This window comes from Magnolia sinica, chromosome 1 (assembly GCF_029962835.1).
Source record: "Magnolia sinica isolate HGM2019 chromosome 1, MsV1, whole genome shotgun sequence".
NCBI classification, from domain to species: domain Eukaryota; kingdom Viridiplantae; phylum Streptophyta; class Magnoliopsida; order Magnoliales; family Magnoliaceae; genus Magnolia; species Magnolia sinica.
In genome coordinates, this window is record NC_080573.1 from 88,425,119 (window position 1) to 88,438,406 (window position 13,288).

A 13,288-nucleotide genomic window follows, 5' to 3' on the forward strand; every position below is an offset into this window, starting at 1 on the left:
TGTATCCATTGATAATAATAAGAATACATCCATATCTATTTATATCGTTAAATACTTTTATTTATGGCATAGTAGATTAGGTCACATAAATATAACATCTTTGAAGAAAAATGAAAAGGTTATGTTTATTATTTAATGTATAAAATAAAGAATTTTATAAATGTGAAACATGCGTAGAATCGAAATTTATTAGAAAACCCTATAAATGAATAGAATGATCATTTGTTCTATTAGAGTTGATACACAGTGACTTATGTTATTTTAAAAATCACATGTCTAGAGGTGGAAAAAATTTTACATAACTTTTGTAGATAACTAATCTAGGTTTGCTTGAGTCTATCTATTAAGGAACAAAAGTTAAATGTTTATAAGCTTTCTCTAAGTATAAAACTGATGTTAAAAATTAGTTAAATATAAATATTAAAAGTCTTAGAATGGATAGAGAATGAGAGTATGAATCTTCTTAATTTAGAGAATTGTCTGAAAAGAGTGGGATAGTTCACGAAACTATAGCTCCTTACACACTAGAACGGAACGGAATAACAAAACATAAGAATAGAACTCTTAAGGAAGTGATGAATGTTATGTTCAACAGTTCAGGCTTACCCTCAAGTATGTGGAGAGAAGTAATTTTGTCAACTTGTTACATCATAAATAGGATTCCTTCTAAGTCTTTTAAATGAACACCATATAAATTTTAAAATAACCATGTTCCTAGTTATAAATATCTTAGAGTGTGGGGGTGTCTTACAAAAGTAGGATTGCTTAAAAAAAAGAAGAAGAAGAAGGAAACTAGGCCCTAAAACGACTAATAATGTATTTATAGGTGTAAATGCTATTCTATCTAGCTCCTATGATTGTCAAATTTTGTAGTGCCAAAACCTCTTGGAATTTGTATCTTTTGTAGCTCATCTTCATATTCAAGATCAAGCAATTTAAGTACAATTTCAAGATGTTCCAATTCAAGATTCAAGCAGCACATGTATAAGAACAAGAGATTCATATACATGTTCAAGTACTAGATTAAGTTTTCAAGCTTCAACTATATCAAGACAGTGTGTATTATTTAAGAATTCAAGCTCAAGTAATCTTCTCAAGCTTAAAGCTCATATACTCAAGTTGAAACACAAGTCTCAAGTACTTCAAGTTCAAGCTTCAAAGTACTTCAAGATGTCAAGCTTCATGTACTTCAAGATCAACTATCAACCAAAGCGAATAATGTTTCAATGTTCAATATCACATATAAGGTATGAATGACCCTGGATTGACCATAGATTAGGTCACATGGATTGCATACTTAATTTGGGTTATTATATAAATTTATAGGCTTTTTCTCGACTAGTCTAAGCCTATGTTCGACTAGTCCTAGTACTGGCTTAACCAGTCCAAGAATTTTCTCGACCAGTCCAAAGTTTGTTAATAATTTTTGGGATTTTTTGTTGGACCCTCGACTAGTCCTGGAGAGTTCTTGACCAGTCGAGTGAACAGTGCTCAACCAGTCCAGTAGGCTCGACTCAAAGTCCAACAACCATTTTTGGTCCCACTCGACTAGTCGAGTGCATGGCTCGACTGGTCGTGCAGGCCACTCAACCAGTCGTGGACTTATCTTATCTTATCGCGCCTGAAATTTTAACAGTTTGTTGATCCTTTGACCAGTTGAGCTGACCTCTGGGCCAGTCGAGCGAACAGTTTTTTCACTTATAAATATAGCACGATTTTCAGAGTTTGATAAGTCATTCAAGCAAAATCAAGATACCACTCTGAGAGATAAGTTTGTGATATTCTTAAGCTATTTAGTACTCATTTAATATTCTCTTTAATCTAGATTTTTGCATTTGATTCTGAGTTCTATATTCCAATCTTATTTGAAGAAGGGATTTAAGTTTTCCCCTTTCTTGGAATCAAAATCAAATCAAGCTAGCCCAAAGCGATTTAATCTAAAAATCATTTAGAACCCTTTCATAAGTGAGTGTGGACATTGAACATCTACTTCGAATTAGTTCTACCGGGCTTCATCTAAGGAGAATATCTAGATAAGTATATTTACATTTTTGTAAATCTCTTTTTGGTTTTTGAGGTTGTGCCAGGAAAAATCTCTTTTTGGTTTGTCTGAGGTGATCCAGAAAATCTCGAAGTGTGGGGTTTTTGAATTGTGTAAACCCACCTAAAAGACACAATTGTGAAGGTTTTAGGTGAACCTTGAAAAACCTATTTCTAAACAGTTGGTGTAGACATAAGCGAACCACTATAATTTCTGGTGTTGTGGTGGATGGTTGATTGTGGCTTTGTATGAATGTTGTAATTTCTTTTTAAGCCTTTGTGGAGAATGTTGTAATCTTTTTTATGTAAGTGTGGGAATGATGTAATAGCTTAGTTTATTTTCTTTGCTATTTTTATTCTCCTTTGTATTGGTTTGGTATTTTAATACACAGACCATTCTAGGAATCAGGTTGTCCTACCATAAGCCATTGGTTTTTAGTGTAAGTTTGTCCTTAGAACAACATCTGTATCAACCTCTCAATACTTATGCATTTGAGGTTGTTATTCATTTCTGCTATTTAAATTGTTAAGTGCTATCATTATTAATTTCTTTCTTATTTCGTATTAAAATTTTTAATTTGGCATAGTCCTAGTCACCCCCTCTAGGACTCTTAGCTCGGCCTTTTCAAGTGGTATCAAAACCTAATAGCTCACTTTAATTTTTAGATTAATTTCCTAAGCTAATCAATCTGAGCTTTTTAAGATGGCAAATTTTGATAGCCTTTCAGTCACTAGGCCTCCACCTTTTGATGGCTCCAATTATGCATATTGGAAAGCCAGAATGAGAATTTTTTTTTTTAAAAATCCATGGATGAGAATGTGTGGCAAGCCACGGTGACCAATTGGACCCCTCCTACCTCTGAAGTGACTGGTACTGATGGATCTAAAACTATAAAAGTCTCACCTTACTTTTCTTAGGCCGCTCTTCAGAAAAGTAAGAGTAGTGCTAATGCAAAGGCTTTAAATGTTATTACTTGCACACTATCACTAGATGAATTTAAGAGAATTATATCCTATGGTACTACAAAGCAAGCCTGTGATATCTTGGAAATCACATATGAGGGTACAACAATTGTCAAGAAATCTAAAGTTTAAATCCTCACAACTAAATTTGAGGAAATACATATGGAAGAAAGTGAAATGTTCATGGACTTCTATATAAGATTGAATGACATTGTCAACTCTATGTAGGGTCTTGGTGATAGGATCTCAAAAAGTAAAGTCTGTGCAAAGATACTGCACTCCTTGCTTAAACGGTTCAATTCAAAAGTAACTGCGATCCAGAAACTTCATGATACGGATAATATGAGGGTAGAAGAACTGGTTGGTTCTTTACAAACCTACGAGTTAAACTTTAAAGCTCCTAAAGGTAAATCCATCGCCCTTAAGTCTTCTAAAATTATATCTCAAGAAAATAGTAATAATTCTAATTTAGAAACTTCTGAAGATGATATGGCTCTTTTAGCTAAAAAATTTTACCAGATTTTCAAAAGTAAAAAGAGGGTTGATTTGTAAAAACCTATTGAAAAGAAAAGATCTAGATCTAAAACTTAGAAATCTTTAAAAGACAGTCAATGCTACAACTGGCATGAATATGGGCAGCTAACAAACAAATGTCCTAAGAAGGACAAGTCTAAAAAGAAAAGTATGTTGGCTACATGGGATGAATCTTCCTACTCTGAAGTCTCTTCTGAGTCAAAAGATTCTGAAATCGAGTCGACTAATGATGTTAAAGCCCTAATGACTTTAGCAAAGTTCACAATTTTCGATAATGATGATTCAACCAGTGAAGAAAATCTGAATAGTGATCATAAAAATGAAGAAGATCTTCAAGATGCTTATGATGCCCTATACAAGGAAAGTTGCAAAATTACTGTAAAGCTAAAAGTTCAGAAAGAAAAGTATTTAAAACTAAAAGAAAATTTTGATAATCTAGTCTTAAAAAGATCACATATTTCAAATTGCTTTGAAAAAACTAAGTGCGACTTAGATTTCAAAACCTCCCAAGTTGAAAACTTAAAATCTGAAAATGAAAAGCTAAAACTAGAAGTCTCTTCGCTTTTGTGTTTGAAGGACACATGGAGGTATGCCCAAGGTGATCCTAAATTAGAAAAACTTTTATCTGGATCTAGAAAATGAGGCGATCGATCTGGATTGGGCTATGATAAAAATATTCCTCTCAAATATAAGAATACTCCACCTAAATTTGTTAAAGGGGAGTCTTCTAACTCAAAAGGGAAAAGTCTGAATAATATAATTCTAAAAATGCTAAGACTTTTTAGACCTTAAAACCTAAAAGCAACCATATCAACTATAAAAATCAGAATCATAATCCTTTAGCTGAGAAAATTGTTGATTTATTTAAGGAGCTCTTAAAATCTAACTCAATGGGTCAGACTTATAACAATTATAATCATAAGAAGACCAACTGTACTCCTAAACCCAAAACTGTAATGAAATGGATCCCTAAGGTTGCTTGTTTAGTTGCCCACACCGCTTTCAAAGCTTCAAGCCATTCAAAGTGGTACCTAGATAGTGGTTGCTCCAGACATATGATAGATGACAAAGGTCTATTCACCAATCTTAAAGATATGACTGATGGTTCAGTCACATTCGGTGATGGTAACAACTGCAGAATTATTGGTTAAGGTACGATTCAACTCTTTAACCTCCCTCTATTTGAGAATGTTTTATATGTAGAAGGTTTAAAACATAATCTATTAAGCATCTCTCAAATATGTGATAATAATCATAGTGTAAAATTCACCGACCAAGGGTGTGAAATTTTAAATAAAAAATGGTTCTATAATATTAACTGGTTGCAGAACTTCTGAGAACTGCTACATTATTAGTAATTCAAGCTCATCTAATCTATCGTGCTACATGGTCCATACTGATGAAACCGAATCATGGTATAAACGCCTCGGACATGTACACTACCACAACTTGTATAGATTGAGCAAAAGAGAGTTGGTAAGAGGCCTACCCAAAGTAAAGAAAGTAAACAAAATATGTGGCGAATGACAAATTGGTAAACAAACTAGGAGTACTCATAAAAAGGTGAACTCCAATGCCACATCTAAACCACTCGAACTTCACATGAATCTCATTGGACCAACTAGAACGGAGAGTCGAGGTGGCAAGAAGTATATTCTGGTGATAGTATATGACTTTACCAGACATACTTGGCTAGTCTTCTTGAGAGAGAAATCAGAAACTCTCGATGAAGTAAAAAGGGTACTTAAACGTATCCAAACTAAAAAAGAATCACAAGTCACTAAGATCCACAGTCATCATGGTTCTGAGTTTGAAAATAGCAGTTTTGAGAAATTTTGTAATGATCAGGGAATATCACATGAATTTTCTGCGCTTAAAACATCACAACAAACCGGTGTAGTGGAAAGGAAAAATAGAGTGCTTCAAGAAATGACAAATGTAATGCTAAATAGCATGAAGCTTCCTAAAAATCTTTGGGCTGAGGCGGTAAATATTGCTTGTTATATAATTAACCGCGTTTACACTAGAAAATCAAATAGTAAAACTGCTTATGAAATGTGGTTTGATAAGAAGCCTACTGTCAAATACTTTTGAGTTTTCGGCAGCAAGTACTACATCTTATGTGACCGAGAAAATCTGAAAAAAATTTGACACTAAAAGTGATGAAGGAATATTTTTAGGGTATGCACTAAATAGTCACGCATATCAGGTTCTTAACAAGCAGACTGTTGTAATTTAAGAGTCCATCAATGTGGTTATAGATGATTATTTGAATACACTTGTCTCAAGTTCAGAAAATGATGAAGTTCTTTTACTTAATAAACCAGACTCTTCATCTAGTCAAAATAATACTGAACTGCAGACAGTTAAAGACCATCCATCTAATTAAATCCTTAGAAACCCTCTCACTGGTGTGCGCACTCATAAACAAGTAGAAGATATGTGCAACTACATATGCTTTACATCTCTGATAGAACCGGCTAACATAAAAGAAGCCCTTACTGACGAAAACTAGATTGTAGCAATGCAAGAAGAGCTCAATCAGTTTGCTAGAAATGATGTTTGGTATTTAGTTCCAAGACCAAATGATAAACACATTATTGGAACAAAATAGATTTTTAAAAATAAGTCTGATGAACTTGGTAATATTATAAGAAACAAGGCTAGGCTGGTTGTACAAAGGTACACTTAAATTGAATGCATCGATTATGATAAGACCTTTGCCCCAGTAGCTCTTCTTGAATCAATCAGACTAGTTATATCCATTGTGTGCTTTAAAAAATTCAAAATATATCAAATGGATGTAAAGAGTGCATTCTTAAATGGTGATTTGCATGAAGAAGTATATGTTGAACAATCTAAGGGTTTCGAAGACCCTAAGCATGCTAATCTTGTCTATCACTTGAAAAAGGAACTCTACGGTTTGAAACAAGCTCTCAAGGCATGGTACAAAAAGTTGACTAAGTTTCTAATAAGTCATTACTTTGTAATGGGAAGTATTGATAAAACACTATATATAAAGAAACATAATGATCACATACTAATAGTTCAAATCTATGTTGATGACATTATCTATGGATCCACTTGTACTAATATGACTGTTGAATTTGCAGATCGTATGAAATCTAAATTTGAAATGAGCATGGTTGGAGAACTAAACTATTTTTTAGGGTTGCAAGTCAAACATCTCCTTAATGGTTTCTTTATCTCTCAAACCAAATATGCTCTAAACTTAATTAAAAAGTTTGGATTTGAGAGTGGGAAAAATTTTGATACTCCAATGAGTACTACTCTAAAACTCTCTAAGGATTCAATAGGAAAGAGTGTGGATCCTAAGTTATATCGCAGTATGATAGGTAGTTTACTTTATTTAACTGCGAGCCGACCTAATATTGCATTTAGCGTAGAAATTTGTGCTAGATATCAGTCGGACCCTAAAGAGTTACATCTGATAACTGTTAAGCACATTTTGCGATATGTCGCTAGTTCAACTAATCTTGGTCTCTGGTATCCACATGATACTAGTGTACAATTAGTTGGTTACACAGATGTTGATTGGGCTGGTAACATTGATGATCGTAAATCAACCAACAGTGGTTGTTTCTATGTCGGGAACTGTTTAGTTTCTAGGCTAAGTAAGAAATAAAGTTTCGTATCGCTCTCCACAGCTAAGGCTGAATATATTGTTGCGGGTAATGCATGTACTCAGCTTGTGTGGATGAAAAGAATGCTAAGCGATTATGGATTTGCGCAAGAAACTATGGTTTTATACTGTGACAATTCAAGCACAATTAATATTTCTAAAAATCCAATTAAGCATTCACGAACCAAGCATATTGACATTAGATATCACTATATTCATGAATTAGTAGAAGACAAGATAATTTCATTGGAAAATATTTAGATCGAGAATCAACTTGCTGACATATTCACAAAACCGCTCGACAAAAATAGGTTTGCAAGATTGAAATTTAATCTTGGTATGTGCAATATGAACTGATGATTTGTGTCTATTTGTATCATAGTTTATATGTTTATTATTTTGAAAATTTTAAAATTCAAATTTTATCCAAAATTGCATATTTTGTCAGGTGCACGACCAGCCGAGTATGTACTCGACCCATCGTGAATCACGGGTTTGGCCATTACTTGGGGAAAATCTTCTTTTTCTTCATTTGGGTCTTCTTCTCCAACACGCCCTACCTCGACCAGTCAAACCCATCTCGATTCCTCCATAGTTAATGCATTATTTTCGATCTTCTTGTAGATTTAAGTCCTTTGTACTTCCTTTTCTTCATTTGTGTTGTTTATTTCATGCTTTATGATTGTTTTGTGGGTTTTCTATCAAAAAATCTGATCTACTAGAAACCCTTCTTGCCTCTTTTGTAATCTTTATATTCCTTGATTTCTTTGTTATAATGGAGGGTAGAAACAAGACGAAAGGATCTCGTGATCCCTCTTCTTCTCGTTCTGCTCCTATCATGGTACGCCATCTTCAGTCACCTGAGGAAGATCTCGAGTATGTGCAGGATATTCATTTGCACAATGTGATAGTTGAACGGACTGTCAATCCTGATAATTTGGCACCATTTGGCATTGTTCCTCTCTTTCAGTCTGTAAGATGGGATAACATATTACATTAGGGTGGACTGACATATCACTCCATTGCGCAGGCTATGTATGCTTGCATTAGTGACTTCTCTTCTGAGAATCCAATGTTTACAATTACAACCAGAGAAGGTCTAATTGATGTGGACCGTCATCTTATTTCTACGTTAATAGATATACCTGTCAATGATGATGGTATTTCCATTAGTTCTCTTGTAGAAAAACCTTTTGAATCTAAGAAGCGAATGCTCACTAGAGTTTTATGTAATATGGATGTGGAATGGAGTACTAGAAATGCGCTCACTTTCAAGTTTATGTTACCCAAATACAGAGTTCTTCATAGGATTTTCATTTCAAATGTTTATCCTAGATCTAGTAAGAAAACGGAGCTTACTATATTCACGGTTCGTATTCTTCATTCTATCATTTCTAGAGTCTCTTTGTGTCTTCCTTCTCTTATTTGTTATATCATGATTCAGTTCCATCTCCATCCAGGTCACAGTGACATACCCTTTGCTTATCTTATGACTATTTTATTCACCCATAGTTTAGTAGTTATGCCTGTTGGAGAAGCTCCCATTCACAATCTACCCTTCAACAACTCTAACATTAACAAGATGAATTTGAAGTTGGCCCCAGGCCAAGTTGATGTGGGAGTTGAAGGAGCAACTGAAGTAAATGAAGAAGAAGATGCTTTGTCTCCAGATGATGTCAATATGGATGACATTTTTGATGAAATTGAATCTGATTCTGCTGCTAATCCTGATTATCAGCCATCTGATTTTAATGCACGTTTACGCTCACTTGAGGAGAAGGTTCAAGGTATGCATGTGTCCCAAGAAATGTAATTTAAATATATACACAAATATCTTAGGGGCATTAACAAGGGACTTCATCAAATTGATCCATCCATACCTGCTCCTTCTTCTGGTTCAGATTGGTATTTGAATATCTGAAATGTAATAACTTTTAGACTTGAATTTCTCTTATTTTTATGTGATTGAACATGTTTTCTTATTATTGTGGACATGTTTAACTAGTTATCTTGCCCATATCTTCTCTTATTACTCATTGCTCTTTTATTTACTTCCATCTCCATTTATCAGTTCTTCCCTTCGTCATTTTATGACAAAAAGGTGGAAAATTTGTGTTGATAATGTCTATTTTGTTGATAATGCCTATTGGATTATGAATTTTATGAAATGTGAAGTGGAGATGAGATATGGAGGAAGAGTAGAAAAGAGAAGTATAGCAAATTTTCTTCCTCTTGAATTCTATGAAGTAATATATTAAGGGGGAGTATTTGGTTTGCTATTTGGTTTCTTAACTGGTGGTGCATGATTCTTTATTGTGCATATTATGCTTATTTTAATGTATTGTATTTTGTCACAAATTTGACAAAGAGGGAGATTGTAAATGCTATTCTATCTAGCTCCTATGATTGTCAAATTTTGTAGTGCCAAAACCTCTTAGAATTTGTATCTTGTGTTGCTCATCTTCATATTCAAGATCAAGCAATTCAAGTACAAGTTCAAGATGTTCCAATTCAAGATTCAAGCAGCACATGTATAAGAACAAGAGATTCTTATACATGTTCAAGTACTAAATCAACTTTTCAAGCTTCAACTATATCAAGACAGTGTGTATTACTTTAAGAATTCAAGCTCAAGTAATCTTCTCAAGCTTAAAGATCATATACTCAAGTTGAAACACAAGTCACAAGTACTTTAAGTTCAAGCTTCAAAGTACTTCAAGATGTCAAGCTTCATGTACTTCAAGATCAACTATCAACCAAAGCGAATGATGTTTCAATGTTCAATATCACATATAAGGTATGAATGACCATAGATTGACCATAGATTAGGTCATATGGATTGTATACTTAATTTGGGTCATTATATAAATTTATAGGCTTTTTTTCGACTAGTCTTAGCATATGTTCGACTAGTCCTAGTATTGGATCGATGAGTCCAAGAATTTACTCGACCAGTCCAAGGTTTGTTACTAATTTTTGAGATTTTTTGTTAGACCCTCGGCCAGTCCTGGAGACTGCTAGACCAGTCGAATGAACAGTGCTCAACCAATCGAGTAGGCTCAACTCAAAGTCCAACAACCATTTTTGGTCCTACTCGACCAGTCGAGTGCATGGCTCGACCGGTCGTGCAGGCCACTCGACCAGTCGTCGACCTATCTTATCTTATCGTGCTTAAAATTTTAGAAGTTTATTGGTGCTTCAACCAGTCGAGCTGACCTCTGGGCCAGTCAAGTGAACAGTTTTTTCACTTATAAATAGAGCACGATTTTCAGAGTTTGATAAGTCATTGAAGCAAATCAAGACACCACTTTGAGAGATAAGTTTGAGATATTCTTAAACTATTTAGTGCTCATTTAATATTCTCTTTAATTTAGCTTTTTGCATTTGATTTTGAGTTCTATATTTCAATTTTATTTGAAGAAGGGATTTAAGTTTCCCCCTTTCTTGGAATCAAAATCAAATCAAGCTAGCCCAAAGTGATTTAATCTAAAAATCATTTAGAATCCTTTTATAAGTGAGTGTGGACATTGAACATCTACATTGAACATCTACTTCGAATTGGTTCTACCAGGCTTCATCTAAGGAGAATATCCAGATAAGTATATTTACATTTTTATAAATCTCTTTTTGGTTTTTGAGGTTGTGTCAGGAAAAATCTCTTTTTGGTTTGTCTAAGGTGATCCTGAAAATCTCGAAGTGTGGGGTTTTTGAATCTTGTAAGCCCACCTAAAAGACACAATTGTGAAGGTTTTAGGTGAACCTTGAAAAGTCTATTTCGTAGTGAATGCCAATATCCCGAGGGAGAGGATATTGGGAGTGGAGTAGTTATATAGTTGTTTTTCTAAACAGTTGGTGTACACACAAGCGAGCCAGTATAATTTCTGGTGTTGTGGTGGATGGTTAATTGTGGCTTTGTGTGAATGTTGTAATTTCTTTTTAAACCTTTGTGGAGAATGTTGTAATCTCTTTTATACAAGTGTGGATGCTGAAATAGCTTTGTTTATTTTCTTTGCTATTTTTATTCTCCTCTGTATTGGTTTGGGATTTTAATACACAGACCGTTCTAGGAATCAGGTTGTCCTACCATAAGCCATTGGTTTTTAGTGTAAGGTTGTCCTTAGAACAACATCTGTATCAACCTCTCAATACTTATGCATTTGAGGTTGCTATTCATTTATGCTATTTGAATTGTTAAGTGCTATCATTGTTAATTTCTTTCTTATTCCGCATTAAAATTTTTAATTTGGCATAGTCCTATTTAAACCCCCCCCCCCCCCCCCCTAAGACTCTTAGCTCGGCCTTTTCAATAGGGTACGCACGAAGTAATTTAGTCTACATGTTTCTAGTTTTAAAGATTAAGGATAGTATTATATATCATAATATAGTTATAGAAGATAGGGATGTAAAGTTCTTTGAGAACATATTCCATATGAAATTCAAGTCTATAATAATAGAGGAAGTTAGTAGATTAAATATCGTGTCTACTAGTAAAGGTGCTTACGAGTAGGTAGTAAAAGAGATAGAATTAAGAAAGAAACATTAGATTTAGAAGAGAAATTAACCTAGGAAATAGTTTTTTACCTTCTTATTATAAGATGATCCTACAACCTATACAGAAGTGATTAACTTTTCAGATGCAATCTTATAGAATGAATCAATAAATGATAAGTTAGAATCTATTATATCCAATAACACTTAAGAAATTTTAGACGTATAATAGAACCTAAGGGTTGACAACCACAAGTATAATGCTGTGATGTAGTAATAACTCAGTAAGACTGAGGTCGATCCACAGGGAACTTGGTGAGAATATACTAAGAGCTTAATATAAGAAAATGGTTAGTTTGGATTTTTAATCCAATAGAATAGAAGAGTTGTAAAATTAATTAAAAAAATACCAAGGATCCAGGAATCCCCAATTAATAGACTTTTAAATTTAATTCGTCTTCTCAAGTTGATAACTCAACTAGAACCGCATTCCAACCTATTCAAATTGGAAGATAACACAGTAATATCAATCAAAAACATCCAGTGTAGATTAGAATCATAATAGGCTTGATCTCTCATGAAGATGTAGGTAATTATATCGCAAGAAATTGAAAGCATCTAATGTACTTAGAGGCGACAATGGACCAAACAATTTTACAGATTGATTTCTTCCCCAATCTAGAAATTCAATCACATCCAATTATAAATCGACATAAAAACCTTGACTTTCATTGAAGAAATAAATTAAACATCAAATATTCATTAAAATGTTTATCACTTAGCCTTATCTAAGAGATTAGCCAAGCATGACTAACATCTTAAACAAAACATAAGAAAAACTAGAAAACACAAATTAGACCCGATGGATTAAGAATGAATGAGGATTTTGAAGAAGCCTCGCAACTCCTAGATCTCTCCTTTACCCTAAATCGTACCTAGGAAGGCTTAGAACACCCCTTTAAATAGGAAAAGTTCACACTAACTTATAACTGACTTCAATTTTTGCACTTTTGTTGCGTTATGGCTGTAACCGACTGTAGCTTTCAGTCACATTAAATATCACTTTGGGAATTAGTTCCTCGGCTGTAACCAAAATTCTTTTATTTTCTTCTAAATTCTTGATCTCTCTTAGATCGCACTGAACTTTCATTCGGTGGCACCGAACCTAGCTTCGATTAGACCTAAGTGTTAAGCCGAATTATCTCTAAAAATCATAGTTTGTTGTTGGGCTATTGTATGCACATTTAGTCGGATCGAACCAACTTTATGTGGGACCAAATAATCTATTATCTCTGTTATTGAATTGTGTGATTTTTCAATTCTTTCTTCATTTTTTGTACTTGGTTTTCTTGGATATTTGACATGCGAATTCTTCATTAATAACTTCCAATTTTTCAAATCTTCCCTTGACTAATCTTTTGAGCTTTAATCCTCATTCTCAAGCATGGTTTCGTCTCTGTTTCCCGGATTACCTCGCATGTACAAAATAGATGTTAGTTAATCAATTAAAAACTGTGAATGCATGGAAATTAATGAAATTGAGACGATAAATATGCAATATTTAGATGTCATCACACCACAACCAGCATTTTGATAGTCTCGAGTAAAACATGCGAGAAA